The sequence below is a fragment of the Bubalus kerabau genome, chromosome 19 (genome assembly GCF_029407905.1).
Source record: "Bubalus kerabau isolate K-KA32 ecotype Philippines breed swamp buffalo chromosome 19, PCC_UOA_SB_1v2, whole genome shotgun sequence".
Classification (NCBI taxonomy): Eukaryota; Metazoa; Chordata; class Mammalia; order Artiodactyla; family Bovidae; genus Bubalus; species Bubalus kerabau.
Genome location: NC_073642.1, coordinates 50,491,708 through 50,519,318, shown reverse-complemented (window position 1 = coordinate 50,519,318; position 27,611 = coordinate 50,491,708).

The window sequence follows — 27,611 nt, the reverse complement described above, 5'->3', positions numbered from 1 at the left end:
TGTAAATAGGTACAGTGTATTGAAAACATTTAGATTATACATGAATAATAGTGCATTATCTTCCATATTATTTGATCTGTTAACTATGCTTTGGAAAACCACAATAAAGTGGTAGGTAGTCCTCCATTTATTAGATACAAAAACTGTCCCAAAGAATTTCTTCTGGTATTATATATCATAGTTAATGAAAGAAAGTGAAAGTCTTAGTTGCTCAGTCATGTCCGACTCTTTGCGACCTCATGGACTGTAACCCGCCAGGCTCCTCTGTCCATGGAATTTTTCAGGCAAGAATATTGGATTGGGTAACCATTTCCTTCTTCAGGGGATCTTCCCCATCCAGGTATCAAACCTGGGTCTCCTGAATTGCAGGCACATTCTTTACTGTCTGAGCCACCAGGGATAGTTAATACTGAGAAACAATTTGAATACTCAGCAAGAGGTAAGTTGCTATGTTACCTATGCAAATTATTCAGTGTTTCATTATGCAATCATTTTATTGATTTGAATAATACTATAATATAGAAAGAATAAAATATAAACTAAAATCACATCACTGTATGCATATAACTATGTAAAAAGAGATTATTTAAAGGAGACTAAACAGAATATAAAAAAGCTATCTGTGATTGAGTAGTTTGATTATGAATGAACATTTTCCATCTTTATCTTAAACATGTTATTTTTATACACGGCTTAAGGAAGAAAAGGCATTTTTCCCTTATATTTTTAGTCATGCTTAATGTGCTTATTTAATGTGCTTATTTAAAACTTTTTCAAGTTTTACTTCTACACTAAGTAGAAATGTTAGCATTTGGGTAACTTTCCCCGTGCAAACCAAAGGACTGTCACAGTAGAGGTATTTTTCTTTGTCTTATTCTGGTCATTAATTCACTTGACAGTTTCATTAAGGTACTTACCTCCAGGCAAGAGTGATTTCAATGAGATACTTGACCTGAAATCAATGTCATTCCATAGAGAAACTTTATAACAAATGTTGTCTAATTTGTTTACAGGACATTTTATTTTTCTATCCTGCATGTTCTATGGTAATCTCAGTCTCTTGTGATACAGGCAGAAACTGGTAAATGAACACCTCAAGTTACTAAACATCTAAATGTGTGGGTAACATTAATTATCCTAGTGCCTCTCTGTGGACTTTACCTTTATAGCTAATAATTTTACAGATTGAAAACACTTAGCTTGTTCCTAGAGAATCCCATAACTTAGAAATAAACTTTAACTTTAGTCATAGGTAATCAAAGGAATTTGAGCAGTATCTCAGTTTCAAGTACACTTGCTTTTGTAGCAATCTGATATAATTTCCCACTTTTAATCATGGAGATTTCCCTGTAAGATTAGGTTTACTCCTTGTATAATAAGTGAAGCAGGGAGAATTTCTCTTATAACCATGTAGTGACTGTTTCTACATTTCTAAGGTAAAAGAACAGTGGCATTTATCATCAGGATATCTCTTAAAAAGTAACAGAAAATCTCAACTCTGAAGTATCCCAATAGTAAGGCTATGTATCATCTCACATAACTATAGATGGTGGATAGCCAGCTACATGATTAGTTAATTCATGGTAGCCCAATGGCATTATCAGGGATCCAGCTTCTTTCCTTATTATTTTGTCATTTTTTTTCAGTGTCAGCTTTTCCTTTAACAACCGTTGTGCTTTAAGGTTGGTTTAAGCAACTCTGACTCAAATTTATACACATTAGTATTCAGAAAAGAAAATACCTTGTGGATGAAAAGTGCTGTTTTTTTTTTTTTTAATTCTACTTAAGAAGTAGGAAACTAGTCCAAAGACCCTTTAACATAGTTGCTAGCATATCTTACTGATTATAACTGGCAACATGCTACTTCTCAACCAGAATCAACCAAGCAATAGATCAGTGTAGCACCTGAGAATCTGTCATGGGGGATAGGTCAAACCTCTTTTTATTAGGATAAGTTCAGTTCACTCGCTCAGTCGTGTCCGACTGTTTGCGACCCCATGAATTGTAGCACACCGGGCCTCTCTGTCCATCACCAACACCCGGAGTTCACCCAAACTCATGTGCATTAAGTTGGTGATGCCATCCAGCCATCTCATTCTTTGTCGTTCCCTTCTCCTCCTGCCCCCAATCCCTCCCAGCATTAGGGTCTTTTCCAATGAGTCATCTCATCACATGAGGTGGCCAAAGTATTGGAGTTTCAGCTTCAACATCACTCCTTCCAGTGAACACCCAGGACTGATCTCCTTTAGGATGGACTGGTTGGATCTCCTTGCATTACAAGGGGCTCTCAAGAGTCTTCTCTAACACCATGGTTCAAAAGCATCAATTCTTTGGCGCTCAGCTTTCTTCACAGTCTAACTCTCACATCCATACATGACCACTGGAAAAACCACAGCCTTGACAAGACAGACCTTTGTTGGCAAAGTAATGTCTCTGCTTTTCAATATGCTATCTAGGTTAGTCATAACTTTCCTTCCAAGGAGTAAGAGTCTTTTAATTTCATGGCTGCAGTCACCATCTGCAGTTTTTGGAAGCCCAAAAAAATAAAGTCTGGCACTCTTTGCACTGTTTCCCCATCTATTTCCCATGAAGTGATGGGACCAGATGCCATGATCTTTGTTTTCTGAATGTTGAGATTTAAGCCAACTTTTTCACTGTCCTCTTTCACTTTCATCAAGAGGCTTTTTAGTTCCTCTTCACTTTCTGCCATAAGGGTGCTGTCATCTGCATATCTGAGGTTATTGATATTTCTCCCAGCAATCTTGATTCCAGCTTGCACTTCTACCAGCCTAGCGTTTCTCATGATGTACTCTGCATATAAGTTAAATAAGCAGGGTGAAAATATACAGCCTTGACATACTCCTTTTCCTATTGGGAACCAGTCTGTTCCATGTCCAGTTCTAACTCTTGCTTCCTGACCTGTATATAGGTTTCTCAAGAGGCAAGTCAGGTGGTCTGGTATTCCCATCTCTTTCAGAATTTTTCACAGTTTATTGTGATCCACACAGTCAAAGGCTTTGGCATAGTCAATAAAGCAAAAATAGATGTTTTTCTGGAACTCTCTTGCTTTTTCCATGATCGAGTGGATGTTGGCAATTTGATCTCTGGTACCTCTGCCTTTTCCAAAACCAGCTTGAACATCTGGAAGTTCATAGTTCACGTACTGTGAAGTCTGGCTTGGAGAATTTCGAGCATTAGTTTACTAGCATGTGAGATGAGTGCAATTGTGCAGTAGTTTGAGTATTCTTTGGCATTGCCTTTCTTTGGGATTGGAATGAAAACTGACCTTTTGCAGTCCTGTGGCCACTGCTGAGTTTTCCAAATGTGCTGGCATATTGAGTGCAGCACTTTCACAGCATCATCATTCAGGATTTGAAATAGCACAACTGGAACTCCATCACCTCCACTAGCTTTGTTCATAGTGATACTTTCTAAGGCCCACTTGACTTCACATCCCAGGATGTCTGGCTCTAGGTCAGTGATCACACCATCATTACCTGGGTCATGAAGATAGATCTCTTTTGTACAGTTCTTCTGTGTATTCGTACCACCTCTTCTTAATATCTTCTGCTTCTGTTAGGTCCATACCATTTCTGTCTTTTATCGAGCCCATCTTTGCATGAAATATTCCCTTGCTATCTCTGATTTTTTTTAAGAGATCTCTAGTCTTTCCCATATCTGTTGTTTAAGGCTTTCTTATCTCTCCTTGCTATTCTTTGGAACTCTGCATTCAAATGGGAATATCTTTCCTTTTTTCCTTTGCTTTTCGCTTCTCTTCTTTTTACAGCTATTTTTAAGGCCTCCTCAGACAGCTTTTTTGCATTTCTTTTCCATGGGGATGGTCTTAATCCCTGTCTCCTGTACAATGTCATGAACCTCCGTCCATAGTTCATCAGACACTCTATCAGATCTAATCCCTTAAATCTATTTCTCACTTCCACTGTATAATCATAAGGGATTTGATTTAGGTCATACCTGAATGGTCTAGTGGTTTTTTCTACTTTATTCAATTTAAGTTGAATTTAGCATATGGAGTTCATGATCTGAGCCACAATCAGCTCTGGGTCCTGTTTTTGCTGAATGTATAGAGCTTCTCCACCTTTGGCTGCAAAAAATATACTCAATCTGATCTCAGTGTTGACCATCTGGTGATGTCCATGTGTAGAGTCTTCTCTTGTGTTGTTGAAAGAGGGTGTTTGCTATATCCAGTGCGTTGTCTTGGCAAAACTCTATTAGCCTTTGCCCTGCTTCATTCCATATTCCAAGGCCAAATTTGCCTGTTACTCCAGGTGTTTCTTGACTTCCTACTTTTGCATTCCATTCCCCTATAATGAAAAGCACATCTTTTTTGGGTGTTAGTTCTAAAAGGTCTTGTAGGTCTTCACAGAACCGTTCAGCTTCTTTAGCGTTACTGGTTGGAGCATAGACTTGGATTACTGTGATATTGAATGGTTTGCCTTGGAAACGAACAGAGATCATTCTGTCGTTTTTGAGATGCATCCAAGTACTGCCTTTTGAAATTAGGATAGTAAGACATTATAGCCTTTTTCACTATATTAAATGAGGGATCAAGTAATGGTGTGTTAAAACTGCTAGCACCTTAGCACAAATCAAGGCAGTGCTGCAAACTATACTGGTGTAAAGTTATCATGTTCTTCAGTACCATAGCCTTATTGATTAAAAAAAAAAAAAAGTTTCACTTGATTGTTCTTGTTGAAATAGAAAAAAAAAAAAAAACCTTTTATTAGAGTTTCACCGCTTAGTATATAATGTTTTAACATTCTGTGTAAGCATGAAGCAGACACATAAAAGTACAATGATTGTCTCAAGGAAAAGGCTTGTTGATTCCATCATTAGCTTAACTAGTACATTTTCCATGGAACTCCATTTTTACTGAAAGAATTGCAGAAAGGACATAAGGATTCAGATTTGGATATTTGGTGGATATTTTTAAAACAAACAAACAAACTTAGCCTGTCACTTCAAAGAAAACTGACAGTATTTGTTGAATAATAATATATATGTGTATATATGCATATTATATATATATATAACTATGTATATAACTATAACTCTTGCTGCACACCAGAAACTTACACAACATAGTAAGTCAACTATACTTCAATTTAAAAAATATATTTTTTTAAAGTGAAGAGCTAAATGTCAGCATTCAACATTCCTTAGATGAAAAAATTGAGGTGTGATTTCATGTTAAAAAGAGTTGCATGTTTCTCAGCATCACTAATGAAAAAAAAAAGAACAGTTGCTTGTTTCCTTGATAATCTGGCTCTAGAATGTGGACAGCCACATTCTAGCCAACGAGCTACACATGTTGGGGTTTAGGATAAACCATTTTGGAAGAATTTTACCTTCAACAGTGGATACAATGTGTTGATTATATTTGAACTCTGCTTAGCACTGTATTTGAAAGGGGACTTGAAGACATTATGACTTTTCTTTCTTCTGGGCAGTTTGAACCTCCAGTTTAATTGTAACGGAAGAAACATTGTTGGGATCTGATTGAAAAAGGTAAGCGGACCTGTGTGGGGCAGGCCCAGGACTGTGTCCACTGTGCTTTCTCCAGTGTCTGACATAGTACTAAGCACACAGGACAGAATTAATACATTTATATTGAATTGACTCACTGTCTCATAATTCCCTTTCTGCAAAAAAAGAAGCTCTAATTTCCAAATCCTTTTTCTCAGTCCTCTATATAGCTAGGGTCATGCACCAGGGGTCAACTACTTCTGCCTAGAAGCCAGTCAAGAGACTATTAATTTAATAGGTCTACTTGTATTCTCATATTTCTCTCTCAAACAACCACCAAATTCACTTTAACCAAGATTTGAACTTGATGGAAACACTAAATACAACCCATTTTTTGAGCCCCCCAAACAACATGGGTTGCAACTACACGGGTCCACTTATATATGAATGTTTCATTGAATATATACTACAGATTACATTGCTTCCCTGGTGGCTCAGACAGTTAAGAATCTGCCTGCAATTCAAGAGACCTGGGTTTGATCCCTGGGCTGGGAAGATAAAATACATATCAAATATGTATTTCATAAAATACATACTATATGATCCTTAGTTAATTGAATCCATGAATACATAATGACTTATATAGAGGGCCAAATGCAAACTTATAGGCAGATTTTTGACTTCACAGACAGTTGGTGTCCCTGTCTGTTGTTCAAGGGTAGAATGTATTTATTTTTATATAATAAAATTAATGTAACCATACTTACCAAAGATATCAATAGTACCATAATAATACCCTGCAACTTTTCCATTTAATACAATATCTTTGATATATGTAATTACATTAATAACTCCATATTATTCCATTTATATCTGCATGATTATTTTATCAACTATTCAAAATTTCATTTTATTTATAAAGTCATATTTTCCTACTTCTAAAAACCATCATGAATAGTTTTACACATATAAAGTACTATCTTTGTTGTTGTGGAATTTCTATTAATGAGATTGTTGAGTTGAAGATTAGGTGTATTTTAACTTATACATATACAGGTAATAGGAGATCAGCCCTGGGTGTTCTTTGGAAGGAATGATGCTAAAGCTGAAACTCCAATACTTTGGCCACCTCATGCGAAGAGTTGACTCATTGGAAAAGACTCTGATGCTGGGAGGGATTGAGGGCAGGAGGAGAAGGGGCTGACAGAGGATGAGATGGCTGGATGGCATCACTGACTGAATGGACATGAGTTTGAGTGAACTCCGGGAGTTGGTGATGGACAAGGAGGCCTGGCGTGCTGTGATTCATGGGGTCGCAAAGAGTCGGATACGACTGAGCAACTGAACTGAACTGAATACAGTTAATAAATCAGGCATTCTATGAGGCTGGTACAGGCAATGCAGGCAGAGAGGCAGGGAAAGCAAATCAGTATCCACAGTACCACTGGTAAAAGGTGTCATTTGCAATTGGTGGTCAACTTAAGGTATGGTGACATCTACAGAACAAGTCATACTATCTACTCTGTTACTGACATTTTCCTCTGCCATAGATGTACTCCAGGAAGCATTAATGAGAAACCTTTCCAGTAACCCATCAAGGATGGATTGCCTCTTCTCCTAACATTCTCACTCCAGTTTTCTAATTTTGCTCCTTTCAGGCTCCTTATCAATAAGCTAAGCTGTTCATCTCTGCCCAGTAGTCTATGTATACCCATGCCATTTATCCCTCCATAAAAAGTAAATGAATAAATGATTTACTCACAGATATGCCTGCAGGGAAAATTTCCTTTTGTCCTTGTCTTTCAGGGCCAGCTGTACGTGCACCTGTAAGTACAGCTATAGTTTATTTCTGTTGAGCACTAACAGATTGAGCTGACTTTGGGAGAGGAAACTATGAAGGTATCTTGTTGGTATCAGTCAGGCTCCCTCTTAGTCTAGACTCCGTTGCTGAAAATCAGAACCTGAGAACATGGATTGCAAGAAAGTAGTTTATTTTTGGATCTGATTCTAATGAATCAGATTGAAAAAAGTAAAACAGGAAAAGAGAAAAAATCCAATTTCAATATGTGTTGTCAAGTTGATTACCATTGTGGAAAAGTATAGTTCAATATGGCCAAGACCTTCTAATAATGATTTAGAATGGTTTTCTCAAGGGATGAAATTTTATCTGCCAGCTCCCCTGTACCATTAGTGAGGGGATGCCCCATTGGGCATAACCTTTTTCATTCAGTGTCAAGGCGGAATGGATTTCTTCAGGCATCTTCCCATAGGGGCTTCAGAGGAATCTGCCGCAGGATGCTGGAAGTACAGAGTGCCAGGCTTGTTACTCCAGCAATGGCTGAAGTTCAAGATAAGCTGAGAGTATGAGACGTGGTACACAAGAGGTACCCAATACAGGATAAACTGTAAAAATGAGCATGCTCAGGCCTCCCAGCATGAAATGACCTGCTTATTTCCTGATCCTTCAGTCTGCTATTGTAATCTAATGGAAGATTTGAGTATCAGGTTGAGTGTAAGTCCAGTTGAATGTGGAAAATATGTTCTTGTCTCTGAGTCTCAAACTCTAAATTACAATGTAAATCACTTCAGTTCACCCACTGATAAAGGAAAGCCTTATTTCCCTAACGGTTAAAGTGTTCTCAATTGCTATTAGCGTTTATGTTGGGCAGTGAAATTTGGAGAACCCATCTTAACCAACTGTAGAAGAATTCAGAAAATAATTCCTCAAGTAAATATGGTTCTTCAAAGAACTTTATTCATCATAAAAATTGTGAGTTAAAAATCCCCTTTTGGATAGTATAGATTCATGCTTTGTGATCAGTATTATGGAAACCTAAACTTGCTAAATCACTTCATGGGAAATAGATGGGGAAACAGTGGAAACAGTGTCAAACTTTATTTTGGGGGGCTCCAAAATCACTGCAGATGGTGATTGCAGCCATAAAATTAAAATACAGCAGATGAATGGATAAGAAAGCGGTGGTACATATACACAATGGAGTATTACTCAGCCATTAAAAAGAATACATTTGAATCAGTTCTAATGAGGTGGATGAAACTGGAGCCTATTATACAGAGTGAAGTAAGCCAGAAAGAAAAACACCAATACAGTATACTAACACATATATATGGAATTTAGAAAGATGGTAACAATAACCCTGTATACGAGACAGCAAAAGAGACACTGATGTATAGAACAGTCTTTTGGACTCTGTGGGAGAGGGAGAGGGTGGGATGATTTGGGAGAATGGCATTGAAATATGTATAATATTATATATGAAACGAGTCGCCAGTCCAGGTTCGATGCACGATACTGGATGCTTGGGGCTAGTGCACTGGGACGACCCAGAGGGAGGGTATGGGGAGGGAGGAGGGTTCAGGATGAGGAACACATGTATACCTGTGGCAGATTCATTTTGATATATGGCAAAACCAATACAATATTGTAAAGTTAAATAAAATTTTAAAAAATATATATTAAAAAAAAAATATGCTTACTCCTTCGAAGGAAAGCTATGACCAACTTAGCATATTCAAAAGCAGAGACATTACTTTGCCAACAAAGGTCCATCTAGTCAAGGCTATGGTTTTTCCAGTGGTCATGTATGGATGAGAGTTGGACTGTGAAGAAAGCTGAATGCCGAAGAATTGATGCTTTTAAACTGTGGTACTGGAGAAGACTCTTGAGAGTCCCTTGGACTGCAAGGAGATCCAACCAGTCCATTCTGAAGGAGATCACTCCTGGGTGTTCATTGGAAGGACTGATGCTAAGGCTGAAACTCCAGTACTTTTGCCACCTCATGCGAAGAGTTGATTCATTGGAAAAGTCCCTGATGCTGGGAGGGATTGGGGGCAGGAGGAGAAGGGGACGACAGAGGATGAGATGGCTGGATGGCATCACTGACTTGATGCACATGAGTTTGTGTGAACTCTGTGAGTTGGTGATGGACAGGGAGGCCAGGCGTCCTGAGATTCATGGAGTCCCAAACAGTCAGACACAACTGAACTGAGCTGAACTGAACTGAACTGAAACTTGCTAAGGGCTTCCCTAGTGGCTCAGACAGTAAAGAATCTGCCTGCAATGCAGGACACCTGGGTTCGATCCCTGTGTTGGTAAGATCCCCTGGAGAAGGAAATGGTGACCCAGTCCAGTATTCTTGCCTGAAGAATTCCATGGACAGAGGAGCCTGGTGGCTATAGGCCATGGTGTTGCAAAGAGCTGGACATGACTGAGTGACTAACACTTTCACTTTCAAACTTGCTAAAGTGACTGACAGGTATCTCTCTGCCGGGAGCCGGCATATTGCATATCGAGTGCATATTGCATATTGCGTGCAGCACTTTCCACAGCATCATCTTTCAGGATCTGGAATAGCTCAACTGGAATTCTATCACTGCCGGGAGCCAGCGTGAGGAGCTCCACCCATGACAAAGGTCATGAGGAAGGAGGCTCGGCATACGCAAAGGTGGGATCGAGCCTCAGGAGTCCCCCTGGAAATTCTCGAGCATCTACCCCCCCAAAACCAGTCTGCCTACTTTCTGCTTTGTGCTTTCACCTACACCTCTGACTTTATGGGGGGTTGTCCCCCACTACCTCTCTCTGAAAAAAGAGTTAACTTACAGCTCCAGTTAATAAAGTTCCTGGGTGTGATAGTGTTTCAACCTACAAATTCCTTTGGAAGTCCTCTAGCCTGCCTGAATAGGTTTTTCCGGCCACATGTGATTGCTCAGAGCCTCCCAACTGTGAGAGGCATGAGATGTTCTAAACTGTCTAAATACAGATTCCTTTGAGCAGTTAAAAGATTGATTAGAAATTGTATTGGTGAAGGGATTTTCACTTGTTGGGCCAATGTTTGCTGCTAAATTTCCATATCCCTTACCTGCTGTGTCCCTGGCAGTGTATTGATTAATATAATTGGTGTAAGTAGTAGCTTTAATGTTTGTAACCTGGGACCCTTGAGTTAATTCTTTTTCTTGTTATAGCCCACCACACCTTTGCTCTGTAGGAATGCAACTTTATCTAATGCTTTTGGAGGGTGGCTCCTGACCAATCACCTTTAGAGAAAAATAAGTTTTCTGAAGAAAGGGTCTTAAAATGTTAACAGGCCTCCGGGCCAGAAGATGATGCAAATCACCTAAGCTTTTGCATATGATAAGTTTGCAGGAAGAAAGCCTGGCTTGCTGCATGACTCTACCCCTTCCCCCATTATCCTCTATGCATAACTTAAGGTATAAAAACTACTTTGGAAAATAAAGTGCGGGCCTTGTTCACCGAAACTTGGTCTCCCCATGTTGTTTTTTCTCTCACCTTCTGGCTGAATTATTCAGCCTCTCTTCTCCACTGAATTTCCTCACTGAGCTATCCTCATTCTATTACTCTTTACATCTCTAATTAATATCTAACTGAAGCTATTGTATCCTGATCCTCACCGTCGCCGTCCCCGCTTCGAATTCCCTGGATCCACCGGGGCTGGTCCCCAGCATATCTCCTTACAAACTTAACCAGGTCTGGGGTGTTTTATTTTCCCTTTCTTTTCTTCCTTTATCTCCTCCCTTTCATTCTTTCTTTTCTTTTCTTTCATAATGTCTCAACATAAATGTCCCTTTCTTAGTAAGTACTCTCCATTTCTCTATATTAAATTATGTCCTTTGTAACACACTCTCATAGTTTCTTCCACATGTTCACTAACTTATGATAATTATGATCATAGGTTCAGTTCATTTGCTCAGTCGTGTCCAGCTGTTTGCGACCCCACGAATTGCAGCATGCCAGGCCTCCCTGTCCATCACCAAATCCCGGAGTTCACCCAAACTCATGTGCATCGAGTTGGTGATGCCATCCAGCCATCTCATCCTCTGTCGTCCCCTTCTCCTTCTGCCCCCAATCCCTCCCAGCATCAGTCTTTTCCAATGAGTCAACTCTTCACATGAGGTGGCCATAGGTTATTTATATAATTAATTATTGGGAATGTTTCCGTACTAATCTCAAGTTTATTAGGGCAAGACTCAACTATGGTTTGCTCACTGCTATATAAATCAGCACTTAACATGTTATCTGGCAGATATTAGATCTTTGGTAAATTTGTATTGAGTAAATATTGAATGAAATTGTGCCTCTCTTTACAGTGTTTTATCAAAGCAAAGTACATCATTAATATGATGCAAAAGAAAAAAGCATAGTAGCCTAGGAAAAATGTATTGAAGCTATAGATGGATTGGATTGGCTGGATTTTCAAAGTGTTTAAGGATAATAATAAGGGGCTTCCCAGCTGGAGTTAGTGGCAAAGAACCTGCCTGCCAATGCAGGAGACAAAAGAGACACGAGTCCAATCGCTGGGTCGGGAAGATCCCCTGGAGGAGGCCATGGCAACCCACTCCAGTATTTTTGCCTTAGAATCCCATGGACAGAGGAGCCTGGAAGGCTACAGTCCATAGGGTCACAAAGAGTCAGACATGATTGAAGCAACTTAGCATGCATGCAAAGCTTAGGATCATCATTTTAAAAAATTTCATTTGTTTGACAATCAGGTAACATTTTGTATTAAAATTATAGTCATAAACCTAGAAGTAAGATGAATTACACATAATCTCTACATTTCTTCCCTCCCCAAAATAAAGCAATACAATTAGAATGTATCTTATTTTTTACATCTCCTATCAGTATACCTGTGTTTTAAGATAAGATATAATTTAGAAAACTTTAATCAGTAAAGACATGCCAAAATTTTTACCACAATCATGACAATTTAGGGATGGTAAACGTTTTTCATAACAGAAAGTATGGTGCCACATTAGTTAGGATATGCTAACTTCTTTTTTTAAAACTAACCTAAAATCTAAAGGTTTTAGATTTTAGAGACAACTAAATTTTTTTGAGACAACTAAAGTATAAGCATGAATGAGGCAAACTATAGAATGGATTTGAGTTCTAACTACATTTCATACTAGCAGTAATTCACCAATCAAGGGTCCTTACAGTTTATGTTGCTATAATACCCAAGGGATATAGAGTCCTATGCTGAATCTTCTACATGGGAGAAAAGAGGGAAAAGAGTGTTGAAACTCTCCTGAGAGATCTAGGACTGCAGATGGTGTTCATCAACTCTGCTAATATTCTATTGGCTATAATGAGTCCTAGTCTCCCCCTGCAACTGCAAGGAAGGCTGGGAGGAGGAAATGGCTATGATGACCACATGGCTAATGTTTGTCACAAAGAGATTGTAAATTTTGGATTAGACAAAGGATTATTTCAAAAAACTAAAAAAATGTTATGGGAAAAGAATGCATGGTTTATAAAGGGCACAGATAAACTAAGCATAGCTGTGAGCTAACTCAGTATTTCTACTTTGAAGTTTTCTACCCAAACATTTCTTTAAAGCATAGCATTATTTCCAGATGCTTTTATAGTTTTAGATTCAACAAGTAATAGCCTCTTATTAGATAATTTAAATCTGTATTCAACTGGAAAAAAGCAGCAGAGTAACAATGTTATTTTCTAAATATGCAGGTTACCAACAAATTTAAGTGGATTCATTTTAGGATCAAAATACTTTGATCCCCAAAGGTTATATAAACATATTTGCCAAGCACCCTGAGACACTGAATCCATTACATGTTTTGGGTCACCAACCCACACACCAAGGTCACAGCTATCACTTCCAATTTCCATGGTAATGAAATAATGTAACCATTTTGAATTATTAGTGCTTCAAGGATTGTTGAGCAAGAGATCAATGATGACATGACTTTGCCTTAAAGTTCATCTTAGGAATTCTCTTGCTGTGTGAAAATCATCCAGTAAATGCAGCATGTTAACAAAGAGAGAACATTCCAAGGAAGTATTTCTTCTAGACTTTGTGGGTAAATGGAAAAAGTAATTCATTTTCAATTATTTAACAGAAGCAAATTTTAAAAATCAGTTTGGCAACTAGAGTTATAGAAGTTATAGCAAAATATAATTCCATGTTATTATTTTAAGCAGAAAAAAGAAACATCAAAAAATACAGCACGGCCTTAAAAGTTTATATGACATACAAAAGTTAATGTGATTGAACTATTGCCAAGTCATTTCATAATAATGAAAATCTGATTTTAAGCCTGTCCTTCTGAAAGTATTTTACCGATGTTTCAAAAGAATGGGAAAAAATGACATGAGAAGTTTGACGTTTCTTACAACAGATAATCTATGAAAATAATATATCTGTTCTGAATAAGCATTATAAAATTTATGGTATAAAATTATAAGTTAAAACTGAAAATAGATAATTTATTCTTTGAAAGAAAAATTGCTATATCAATTACACAAGTATCATGGAAGAATTCACAAGACTCTATGAGAGTTCCTTGGACTGCAAGGTGATCAAACTAGTCAATGCTAAAGGAAATCAACACTGAATATTCACTGGAAGGAATGAAGCTAAAGTTCCAATACTTTGGCCACCTGATATAAAAAGCTGACTCATCAGAAAAGACCCTGATGTTGGGAAAGATTGAAGGCAAAAGGAGAAGAGGGCAGCAGAGGATGAGACAGTTGCATAGCATCACTGAGTCAAGGGATATGAATTTGAGCAAACTCTGGGAAATAATAGAGGAGGGGAGCCTAGTGTGCTGCAGTCCATGGGGTCATAAAGAGTCGGACATGACTTAGTGACTGAACATCAACATATATTACATGCATACATTATGCCCTTAATAAAGGTAAAAGATCTAGCTCATTAACAGAAAGAAAACACAGATAAGATTGGGTGCACACGAAATTAAAAAATGATCCCTAGGGTCGTTCCTTATTAGCTCAGGATGTGCTGTTATGTTATGTTATGATTGTGAGTCACCAAGATATGTGTGAGGACTCTTATTTTCAGGAGAGCTTGGGCATATTTACAGAAGAATCTTCTAGCAAAGCCAGAGCATATGACCTATTAAACCTGGTTGTATGTCATTCCTTGGTATATCCCTAAGAATATGTAAACAGACTAGCCCTGGATATCTCCAATAGCATTCTGAAATTCAAATATCATCTTATAAATCCCTAGCTACCTGCCTCATCCTTATTTTAGACAAGTATTAGTCAGCCTTTCCTGGAGATAGGCACAGAGCCACCTGCCTTAGCTGAGCTGAAAGAGAGCTCGATCTTACACAAACTCAAAGTAGATGCTTATACAACACACTGACTTCTTGATACTCCACACTTAGACTATGAAGTAAATACTTTTGAGAAACATAAAGTAAAATCCAGTGTTACAAATGTTTGGAAATGTAGTAAACTCTTCTAAGCAATAAAGAGGTTTAGAAATACAAGTTCTTTAGAATACTAACTTGTAAGAAATAATCTAAATCATATATATATATATATAAAATCACAAGTAGTCTGCATTTGTCAGTGAATGATGAGGTGGTTGATGTATCCCTTGTTCTTACTCATCCAAAGTTTATAAGCTTTTCTTATTTCACTGGACTTCCTAGACAAAGATAGGAGAGTACTATGGTTGAAGGGAAGGAGAAGAGAGACTCCTTTTCAACCCTTTATTTTTATTTATTCATTCATTTAACACATACATATTATTCATACTTAATGAGGTTCTTGAGATATATTAGTAAAAATATGTAAATATCTGTCCCCTTATGGCAGATACATTCCAGCAGGGAGACTGAAAATAAAATAATTAAAATAATGAATAAGTCAACTCTCTAGTATATTACAGTGTTTAGATACTATGAATAATATCAAAGAATAGCAAAGAGAATTAAGAATTATACCCACATAAAAAGCACACCTGCAGGATTAAATAGGGTAAGAGAGAACTGGGCCTCATTGAGGAGCTGAAATCAGAGCAGGCACTTGAAACCTGTCAGGGACTGAGCCATGTGGCTATGTGGAGAAAACAGGCTGCAGTACAAAAGCCATACAATAAGGCAAGGAGACCAATGTGACTAAAGTGTAAACAAATGAAAAAAGAGAAGGAAACCAATAGGGGAAGGGATTGAAACAAGTCTTGGCTTGATAGGGGAAAGCAGAGAGAAGAATTAAGGGGTCATAGATAATTTTAAGGATGTTGAATAAAATGATAATGATTTGTGGAGAGAGATAAAATGATCTGACTTACATTTTTCAGTGACCAAGGGCAGAGACAGGACTACCTGTTTGGAGGCTATTGTAGAAATTCTGGCAAGAGATGATGAGAGATTGCACCAAGGGGTTGGGATGAGAAGCAGTCAAGATCTATATATGTTTTAAAGGCAGGAGCAATAATATTTGATATAGGGTAGGGCTTCCCAGGTGGTGCTAGTGGTAAAGAACCTGCCTGCCAGTGTAGGAGACTTAAGAGACACAGGTTCAATCCCTAGGTCGGAAAGATCCCCTGGAGGAGGGCATGGCAATCCACCCCAGTATTCTTGCCTGGAGAATCCCATGGACAGAAGTCTGGCTACAGTCCATAGAATTGCAGAGTTGGACACAAATGAAGCAGCTTAGCATGCACGCACATGAGAGAGGAATCAAGGATAATACCAAGTTACCCTGAGCAATTAGAGGGATAGAGACCAACTAAAATTGAGGGGGAGGCTATTGGCTGAGCACCCAGTAGAGGGAAGATCCAGATATTGATGTATAAGCATTGTGATTTGGCAATGTCAGGAGGGTATTGGTATATTGTTATTCTAGACTTCAGGAATACCTTTGTGCAAGAATGCATATTTAAGAGTCACTGGCCTATGATGGAAGTCATTGAAAGAAATGAGCTCATCAAGAAAGTGAAGACACCAAGAGAAAAGGACCAGTGACAAAACCCTGGCACTTACCAATATTTACAAGCCAGGGAGAAACAAGATAACTATAAAATGGGACCAAAGAGATGGCAGATGTGTGAGGAGTACTTGAAGCCAAGTAAAGAAAGCATATCTAAGAGGGAGAAATTAACTGTAGAAGGATACAAAATACTAATTGTTCAAGTAATATAAAAGTTGAGAATTAATAATTGTATTTAGAAACATGGGTGGGGGGTGGTGGTGATTTGTAACTTTGAGAAGAACAAGTTCAGAGGAGTGGTGAGACAAAAACTTGAGACTGGGAAAAAAAGATTTGAGAGAAAAGAAGTAGAGCTCACCCTTCAGGAATGTGGCCAGAAAGGAGACTTAAAACAGGGCAGTTGCTAGAGGAGAAAGCAGAGTTTAGAGGAGAGAGCAGAGTTAAGAAGTTTACTTTTTAAGTGTTAGAGAAAATAATCATATTTGTGCATTAGTAGAAAAAATCTAATAGAGAATGAAATTTGATGAGGCAGAAGAGATATATTAATTAAAGTCATTATCATGCTAACAATCAGCAAAGCCCTCTTATAAATCACTTATAAAAATAACTTATTTATTCTGCACAGTACTATGATGTAAGTGTTATTAATATCCTTCTACTTAAAAGATGTGAAAATTGGGATAAGACACAAAAGAGGTAACTAAGTTACTCCAGGTCATACAAATAGTTGAAGAGCTGGAGTTTCAGTCCATACAATCTAGCTATAGGATCCATGGTAATACCGCTGCTCATTTCTATTCCTTGAGGGGAGACTTGCTGGAATAATGACTTTGAATGGGCTAGAGAGAATGTGTTCTAGTGCACAAAAAGGGATATTAGTGTTAAACTGAAACATAGATAATATGCTGGAGGGTATTAGTGTCAGTGTTAGAACAGGGTGATGTGTGATGTGATGGTGGGAGTTTTGGAGGTTCTCTCTCTCTTTGAAACACAATCTTGAAACTTTTACTGACTTTCAATGCCTTCCTTCTAGCTAATCTAGCTAATAAATTGGGTTTACTCCTGATTGCTATGAAGAATAATGTACACCATGGGGAATATGTGGAATCTTAGTAGGAAGGTGTTAGAAACTACTTATTGTAGGGTTTGAGTTTAGTTGAGTGATTTGGGAGAGAGTAAAGAAAGCAGCTGTGCTTATCACTCAGTCATGTCTGACTCTTTGTGACCCCATGGACTATAGCCTACCAGGCTCCTCTGTCCATGGAATTCTCCAGGAAAGGATAATGGAGTGGGTAGTCATGCCCTCTGCCATGGGATCTTCCCAACCCGGGGATCAAACCCAGGCCTCCCACATTGCAGGCAGATTCTCACCATATGACCCACCAGGGAAGCCCCAAGAAAGCAGAGAGTTGCCCATTTTTATTGGGTTATTTGTCTTAATGGGTGGTAAGAATTCTTTATATATTCTAGACACAAGTCCTTTCTCAGATATGTTTTACAAATATTTATGCACAGTCTGTCGAAAAAGGCAATGGCACCCCACTCCAGTACTCCTGCCTGGAAAATCCCATGGATGGAGGGGTCACTGAGGGTTAGAAACGACTGAGCAACTTCACTTTCACTTTTCACTTTCATACATTGGAGAAGGAAATGGCAACCCACTCCAGTGTTCTTGCCTGGAGAATCCCAGGGACAGGGGAGCCTCATGGGCTGCCGTTTATGGGGTCACACAGAGTTGGAAACGACTGAAGTGACTTAGCAGCAGCAGCATGCACAGTCTGTGGATTCCCTTTTTAAAAATGGTGTCTTTTGAGAGCAGAAAATTTTAATTTGATGAAGTCCAATTTAATGATTTTTCTTTTATACCTCAAAAGTTTTTGTCATATTTAGGAAATTTTTTTAAAATCCAAGATTAAAAAGATCTATAAAGCTTCATAGTTTCCATTTTCATATTTAAGTCAATGATCCATGTTAAGTTAAAAATGTAATATAATATCAGGGAAAGAGATGTTCTTTTCTTCCCTCCTTCTCACCTTCCATCCTTCCTGTGAGTCGCTGGCTGGCTAGCCAGCAAGCTTACTAGTTTTTGGCTCTGCAATAGTTTCAAGACTGTATGTTGAAAATATTGATATTGCTAACCCATCGAATTGCCTTAGCATCTAGGTAGGCTGCCTATCCAGGTCCTAATCCTTGAAACGTATGAATGTTACTTTATATGGCAAATATACTTTGTAGATTAAAGAATTTTGAAATGGGGAGATTATATCAGATTATCCAGATGGATTCTAAGTGTCATCAGAAAAGTTCTTATAGGAAGGGAATATGAGATTTTACTACAGAAAGAAAAAAGTGGCCATGTAATAGGGGAACAAAATGGAGTCAGAGAGAAACGATGCTATGCCACTGGCTTTGAAGGTAGGGACCACAAACCAAGCAATACAGACAGCCACTGAAAACAGGATAAGAAAACTGGTTGTCCTCTAGAGCCCTGGAGGGAGCGCAGCCCTGTAAACAGCCCGATTTTGGCCTAGTGAAACTCAATTTGGACTTCTGGCCCTGAGAAATGTTAACAGAATATATTGTACTTTTTTTTTTAAGCCACAAAGGTTGTGATAATTTGTTACAACAGCTTAGGAAACTACTGTAACATGTTTATTGGAAACAGATTTACTATATAGCTGTGAGTTTATATCTGGACTCTATTCTGTTCCATTTATCAGTTACTCTCTTTTTATACCAGTATTATACTCTCTTGATTACTTTAGCTTTAAAATAACTCTTGAAATTAAGGAGTAACACACAGAAGGTAAAGACTGGACTAAAAAGCAAAGCAAACAGACAATACCCTCAGATAGTAAAAATACCCCCAGAGGAGAATAGAGTTGTCATACATGGACTTTTTAATCTATATGTCAAGGAATATGTCTACATGTCAGGGAATTAAATACCATGAGATAAAACTTTATCCCATAAAAGGAATAAAATGGAAGAATTTTCAAGCTGAAAACACAATAATTGAGATAAGACACTCAATGAACTGGTATACACAGTTGAAGAGAGAATAATGAGCTGAAAGTTTCTTAGAATGAAATGTATAGGCTAAATCATAAGAACACACACATAAAAGATGGACTATTCAGAAAAGAGTGACATAGAAGGACTAGAAGATAAAATAGAGTAAACACTGAGAATTTTTCCAAACTGAGTAAATATATCAAGCCATATATTAAATAAATTTTATAAATACCATGTCATTAAGTGAGTGAAAGTCGCTCAGTCGTGTCTGACTCTTTGCAACCCCATGGATTATACAGTCCATGGAATTTTCCAGGCCAGAATACTGGAGTGGGTAGCCGTTACCTTCTTCAGGGGATTTCCTGTTACCTTCTTCAGGGGATTGAACCCAGGTCTCCTGGATTGCAGGTGGATTCTTTACCAGCTGAGGCACAAGGGAAGCACAAGAATACTGGAGTGGATAGCCTATCCCTTTGGATAAATAGAAATAACATATATACACATTTAAGAATAAATGCTGATGGAAAAAAACTATGAAAGAGAAGAAATCTTAGAAAATTGCAAGGAAAAAAGTCATTACATCAAAAGGAGTAATAGAAAAACCAACAACTGACGTCTCAAAAGAAACATGAAATGTCAAAATAAATTGTAGTAAAAACTCTAAATGAATGAGAGGAAAAAACTCAACAAAATTATCTATTAACAAAATATTCCTTAAAAATGAAGACAACCTAAATGAATATTCAGACAAACAAAAAGTGAGAGAGTTCATTACCAGCAGATCAGAACAGAAGAAAATGCTAATAAGTGCTTCCAGGCACAAGAAAAATGACCCAGATGGAAGCTAAGAGAGGCAAAAAGGAATAAAGGCCAATAAATGGGTAGAAGTGTGGATAAATCTATGAAGTAAAGAAATGCAGAACAAAACTGATTATAGAGGAAAACTGATTACATTTCTTCTGTAAAAGTAATAAAATCAAATATTTCTATAGCATACTCAGGCAACTTTCTCAAGAAATTTGCAAATACAATCTTGTATACAATATTGTATAAATACAATATTGTATAAAATTACCATGCTAATGTATAGAACAGTCTTATGGACTCTGTGGGAGAGGGAGAGGGTGGGAAGATTTGGGAGAATGGCATTGAAACATGTAAAATATCATGTATGAAATGAGTTGCCAGTCCAGGTTCAATGCACGATACTGGATGCTTGGGGCTGGTGCACTGGGAAGACCCAGAGGGATGGTATGGGGAGGGAGGAGGGAGGAGGGTTCAGGATGGAGAACACATGTATACCTGTGGCGGATTCATTTTGATATTTGGCAAAACTAATACAATTTTGTAAAGTTTAAAAATAAAATAAAATTTAAAAAAAAATGCTAAGCCTGTGGTGTTTAAAATGAATACATATTTAAATAGATAGAAAAAATAGGACATAACTCAAAAGAGGAAATTACGATGTTGAGAATCCTTATATTGTTTAACAAGCTATAACATTTCAAACTTAAAATGCCAAGAATTCACATTTTAATTTCTAGGATCAGAAATAAAATAGTAAAATATGATATATCTAACAATATAGGGTAGAAATGGAATAGCCCTTAACACAGAGCACATAATATTAAAAAGATAAGAAAAGGGAAAATAAAATATGGATTATGTTCAATTTAACCTATATATTTCAGCAATTTTAAAAATATAAGTGGACTAAAATTTCAAATTGAAGAATAAAAACCAACAGTCAAAAAAAAAAAGGAGACACACTGTATGCTACTTATGAGGCAAATCTTCAATATAAGGACATAGTAAGGTCAAAAATACAAAAAAAAAAGCACAATAAGCATAATTTCTAAAACTTGATGTAGCTAAATAAAATAGACTTTAAGACAAGCATCCTAACATGAGATAAAGAAGGTGTACATGAAACAGTTAACTCAGCAGGACTAGGTTACTCAAACCCAGCACATCTCAAAGAAATTTCTTTTGGAAACATGTTTCTAAGTAAAAGTTAGCCTCTAGGACTGGCCCTTGGACAGCCCTGGAGAGAGATCCTCTGAGCTGTTAGAATATTCTACCTGATAATGTGTTTGTATGTGCCTGAGGCCTTGGGCCATGCCAAGACTAAGATAACCAGATAAGTTTATTCTAACAAAGGGATTTATGGTGAAAGCCTGCTTTTGCTCTTGGGGACTGGGTGCTCCATACCTACATGACTGACCCCCTAATAAAAAACCTGGACACCAGAGCTCAGGGGAACAGCTTCGCTGGTTGGCAATACGTTGCACTTCCTATCACGCATGACTGATGTAATTAATCCTGTCCCTTTGCAACTCCATTGGGAAATGAAAAACACTTGGAAGCTTGTGTCTGGTTTCTCTTGGACTTTGCCCCATGTTTTCTTTCCCATTGCAGATTTTAATCTATATCCTTTCATTGTAGTAAACCATGACTGAGTATAACAGCTTTTCTGAGTCCTGTGAGTCCTTCTAGTGAACTATCAAGCCTGAGGGTGGTCTTGGGTACTCTAACACAGACCCCATCCAGAATTTAAGATTCTATCTTTTCTAATCAATGCCTAACAGTATCAAACGGACCTGGTAAGTTTGGGGATTCAATTCGCATTGTAAATTAGCCACACAGAGGGTTAGTCTGTTTGTTTTTCGTAAATCTCTTATGAGTTTCTAGCACAAACATAATTTTCTTTGAAAGAAAAAAAATATATTTGTGTCACCAGTGAATTGTATCATACATGTAAGAAAGAATTAGTACCAAATTTAATCAAGTTTTGAGAACATGAGAAAGGTGGCTTTGCAACCCATGTTTATAAGGCCAAAATAGCCTAGATAGCTAAGTATACCTAAGCAAGATAAGGACATTACAAAAAGGAAAAAATAAGAATACAACATATCTCATAAACACTAAATCAAGAGATAGATGAGGACAACTTAGCCCTACTATCTTGTCTTTATAGTTACAATTATTTGCATGTGAAATTCAAATTATGGAATTCACATTAAAAAAATAAACTTGTATTTAGAAAATTCAAGCTTCTCAACAGACATAGAAAAGACATGTGATAGAATTTGATATCTCCATGTCCATTCATAAACAAGCTAGCTAGAAGACTAGAAAGGGAAAAGTTACTAAAAATAGTTGAATTATGATATTTGAAATTGGAAATTTTATGATATGTAAAATATTTCATTAAGATTACATATTTAAAGGGAAAAATATAAACCTAGATATAGAGATTTTCTAATATGATAAATGGCCTCTTTTTAAAAACTTACAACAATCATATTTAATGATAAAATATCAAGAGTTAATATTGCCATAATAATGATTCATAATACTCGTCTCCTCAGCATAGTAGCTTAAAATAACAATTATTCATTTGTATTTGAACAACTGTGGATCATCACCAAATGAGCTTGGCTTCAATCTGGAGTAGGGTTTAGGTCTATTCAACATGACTTATATCCTTCAAGGCCCAGAAAGCTGCCTCAGTCATGCTTTTCTCATGATGACGGCAGAAGTACAAGTATACAAGTTCCACTGAGACAGTGTTTTAAAGTTTGCTTGTGTCACATCTACTAGCGTTGCCTTTGTCAAAACAGTTCATAGTACCCACCCCAGCATTAACAGAGCAGGAAAGTATAATCAATCCACAGTGGGAAGAGAGCAAGTATTTACTTTAAAAAACCCAAGCTTATACTCATGTTCATAGCAGTATTATTCACAGTAGCCAAAAGGTGGAAACAACCCAAGGATCCAAAAACAGATAAGTGGATAAACAAGTGAAGCTAAGTGAAGTCGCACAGTCGTGTCTGACCCTTTGCGACCCCGTGGACTGGAGCCTGCCAGGCTCCTCTGTCCATGGGATTTTCCAGGCAAGAATACTGGAGTGGGTTGCCATTTCCTTCTCCAGGGTCTTCTCAACCCAGGGATTGAACCTGGGTCTCCTGCACTGTAGGCAGATTCTTTACTATCTGAGCCACCAGATAAACAAATGTGGTATTAATATATAAATATAATGGAATATCTTTCCACCTTTAAAAAGAAGCAAATTCTGACACATACTAAAACATGCATGAACACTGAAACATAAGCTAAGTGAAATAAATCACAAAATATCAAATATTATATGATTCTACTTATATAAGGAGGGCTTCCCTGGTGGCTCAGATGATAAAGAATCCACCTGCAATGCAGGAGACCTGGGTTCGATCCCTGGGTTGGGAGGAGGAAGTAGCAACCCACTCCAGCATTCTTGCCTGGAAAATCCCGATGGCCAGAGGAGACTAGCAGGACATAGTCCATGGAGTTGCAAAGAGTTCGACACAACTGAGCAGCTAAGCACTTATGAGGAACCTAGAGTTTCTTCTGTTCTGGAAGTAGGTCAAATTCAGAGACAGAAAGTAGGATAGTGATTGCTGAGGGCTGAATGGAGGAAACAATGGTGAGTTATTGTCTAAAGGGCATGGAGTTTCAGTTTTGCAAGAGGCAAATAGTTCTGACGATTGGTGGTAATGACTGCACAACAACTCGAATGTACTTAGCACTAAAGACTGTACACTTAAAAATTCCTAAGATGGTAAATTTTATATTATGCATATTTCACTACAATTTAAAAAAATACCCAAAACATCACAATCCATCTTTGCTATTTCTATTCAGGTATTACAGGTCTTTGCCAATGCAAATAGACAAGAAAAACAGATTAAAGCCAAACAGATAAGTAATAAAAATATTATTCTAAGTAGGTCATATGATTTTTTCATATGGAAAGTTCAAAGAATCTACAGATACACATTAGAAGGGATTTTGGAAGATTGTTGAATCAAAGTTCAACATAAAAATGAAGTTCTATATACTAGCCTTAGAAAATAAAATCATAAAATATACCATCAAAAAAGATTATCAATAAATACCATATATATAGGAATATACCTAATGAAAAGTATGTAAAACTTCTATACAGAAAATTATTAAGTGAAGAAAAAGTATAAAAAGAAAAAGTATAAAAAGAAAAAGTATAAAGAAATTAATGGGCAAACTTTTTATGGATTGGAAGTCTTATTACTGTAAAGATGTCAATTCTACCTAAGATACTTTATAAATTCAGTGCTACCTCCTGCCAAATGCTAACAGTATTCATAGGCATATTTGTATGTATATATGTGTATAGAAATGGATAATCTGATTCTAAAATTCATATATAAATACAAAGCACTGCAAAGAGAAAAATACTCTTGGATAAGAACAAGGTTAAGAGATTTGCAATCTCACACATAAAAATTTACTATGAAAGAACAATGATTCAGACTGCAGTAAAGCCACAGATAGAAATGAATGAATCAGAACAGAAAAGAGCATTTAGAAACAGACCCAAATCCATACGTTCTCTTTAACTGTAATCAAAGGAGCAGTATAGAGAAAGTGGGGAAAGTGCAGCTTTTTCACTCAGTGGCAATGGATCAATTTGAGTCCCACACAGGAAAAATGAAACCTTACTGCTACTTCATTTCACACAAAAATAAATTCCAGGTGGATTGCAAATCCAAATGTAAACGGCAAAATGTATAGGCTTTAGAAGTTAACACTAGAGAATATCTCCATGACCTTAGAGTAGTAATAAAATTTCTTAAACAGAACACAAGAAGCATTAAAGAAAATGAAAAAATATTAATAAGCTATATTAAATTATGAACTTCTTGTGACTAAAGTCTTTATTAAGAGAATGAAAAGTCAAGGAGAAGTTTTTTAGAATAAATAAAACTGCCAAAGGACTTACCAGAAATGTACAGCAAACTTTTCAAATCAGTATGAGAAAGGTGACAACCCAACAGAAAAAAATGGACCAAAAAAGTGAAAAGAAGCTTTCAAATTTTTCATGGAACTATGGCTCATGAAACCACAAACTAAGTTACATAGTTAACATAGTCCACTCGGATAAACAGTAGTAATACAGTTATGAATGGACAAATTCGTGAGATACAGTAGATTTTACTCAGAACCCAAACCTCAAAAAAGAATACAGGACAATGTGTGCAGTAAAAACATACAGGAGTCTTATAACTCCCAGGTATGATTTTTAAGGTCCAGCTCCCCACTTGGGGTATATGGAGTCAGTGGGAAAAACAACTGGGCCTGGAACACCTGTAAGGCTAACATGTCTAGACACATTGACATCCCTTTAGCTCCTTTAGGAGTATATGACTAGCTGCCATTTTCCCATTTGTCTGTATCTCATCAATTACATGTCACTCATCAGTAATCTATTGTTCAGTAAGCAGTCTCAACAATGATCTACAGGTGATTGGGTGGGCATGTAACTTTTGTATACTATACACTCCTGTGAACTCACTGAGTCATGTTTCAGGGAGGATTCAATGAAAAGGCAGAATCTCAGGTTATCCTTGAAATGAGAGGAAAGGCTGTTAACATCATGTTCTATAAGCCATCAAAAAATGCAGTTTAACTTACAATGGGATACTGTTAGATACCCTACAGAAGAGGTAGTTATAAAATTTTGGAGGATAAATAACAGGGTCCTAATGTATTGACCTCAGGAACTGTAGCCCGCCAGGCTCCTCTGTCCATGGGATTCTCCAGGCAAGAATACTGGAATCAGTTGCCATTTCCTTCTCCAGGGTATCTTCCCAACCCAGGGATCTAACCCATGTCTCCTGCATTGCAGGCAGATTCTTTACTGTCTGAGCTATAAGGGAACCTCCCCACTGTACAGCACAGGGAACTATATTCAATATCCTGTGATAACCTACAATTGAAAAGAATATATATGTGTATGAATCACTTTTCTGTAGAGCAGAAATTAATAAACATGATAAATCAACTTTACGTCAATAAAAACTTTTAAGACCTGTTGGAGAAGATATGGAACAACTGGAATGCTCATAAACGACCAGTGGGATTTTAAATTTGTACAAGCATTTTGGCATACTATTTGACAGTGTTCACTGAAGTTCAGCACACACACTATGAGAACTTTTTTCCACTTCTGAAATATTTTATCCAAGCAAAACATGTATCTTAGTGGATGATTATGTATGAGAAATGGTACAGGTCTGGCATAACTGGGACAGAGGGGCTAAAAACAGATACTGGCAGTCAGACTACAGAGGCATCCTTTAACTTACATATCCATGGTGATTGCAGCCATGAAATTTAAAGATGCTTACTCTTCGGAAGGAAAGTTATGACCAACCTAGACAGCATATTGAAAAGCAGACATTACTTTGCCAACAAAGGCCTGTCTAGTCAAGGCTATGGTTTTTCCAGTGGTCATGTATGGATGTGAGAGTTGGACTGTGAAGAAAGCTGAGCGCCAAAGAATTGATGCTTTTGAAGTGTGGTGTTGGAAAAGACTCTTGAGAGTCCCTTGGACTGCAAGGAGATCCAACCAGTCTATCCTAAAGGAGATCAGTCCGGGGTGTTCATTGGTAGGACTGATGCTGAAGCTGAAACTCCAATACTTTGGCCACCTGATGCGAAGAGCTGACTCATTGGAAAAGACTCTGAGGCTGGGAAAGATTGAGGGCAGGAGGAGAAGGGGACGACAGAGGATGAGATGTTTGGATGGCATCACCGACTCAATGGACATGGGTTTGGGTGGACTCCGGGAGTTGGTGATGGACAGGGAGGCCTGGCATGCCGCGGTTCATGGGGTCACACACACGACTGAGTGACTGAACTGAACCATGGTTAAATAACGAAGATATTTTGGAGAATCCTTAAACAACTGAAATTTGTTTCTTTGGTTATCATTTCAGTGTCTAAAGACAGAAAACCATAACTAATCTCTGTACCTACTGCCAGATCATCAGCATCTTACTGAAAGAGAGGAAAATAAAGTACATTGTTTTAATTGTAGTTTTTCCTTCTTCATTTCTCTTCTTTCTTATATATACTTTGTTTTTGCATTTATTAGGAGAAACCAGTTTATAATTGTTTTTTTCTTGTATACAAATAGTGTGTAAATAATCACATATATGTATGTGTGTGTGTATATGCATGTGTGTGTGTGTATATATGTGTGTGTGTGTGTGTGTGTGTGTGTGTGTGTATGTGTTTGAATTATTTACTGACATAAAGCAACAGCCAAATCAGAGGCACAGCTCAGAACAGGTTTCTTCCAGGAAGAAGATAAGAATTTATAATTGGGAAGAGATACATGGGAAGTATATGAGTGATAGTAATATTGTGGTTTTTTTTTTGACCAGAGTAAAAATTACAAGTGTGCCATGTGGTGATAAATTATGGAATTGTATATACTCTATAAACATATTTAAACATATAAACATAATTAAAAATTATGAAACACAAAATGTTTTAAAAG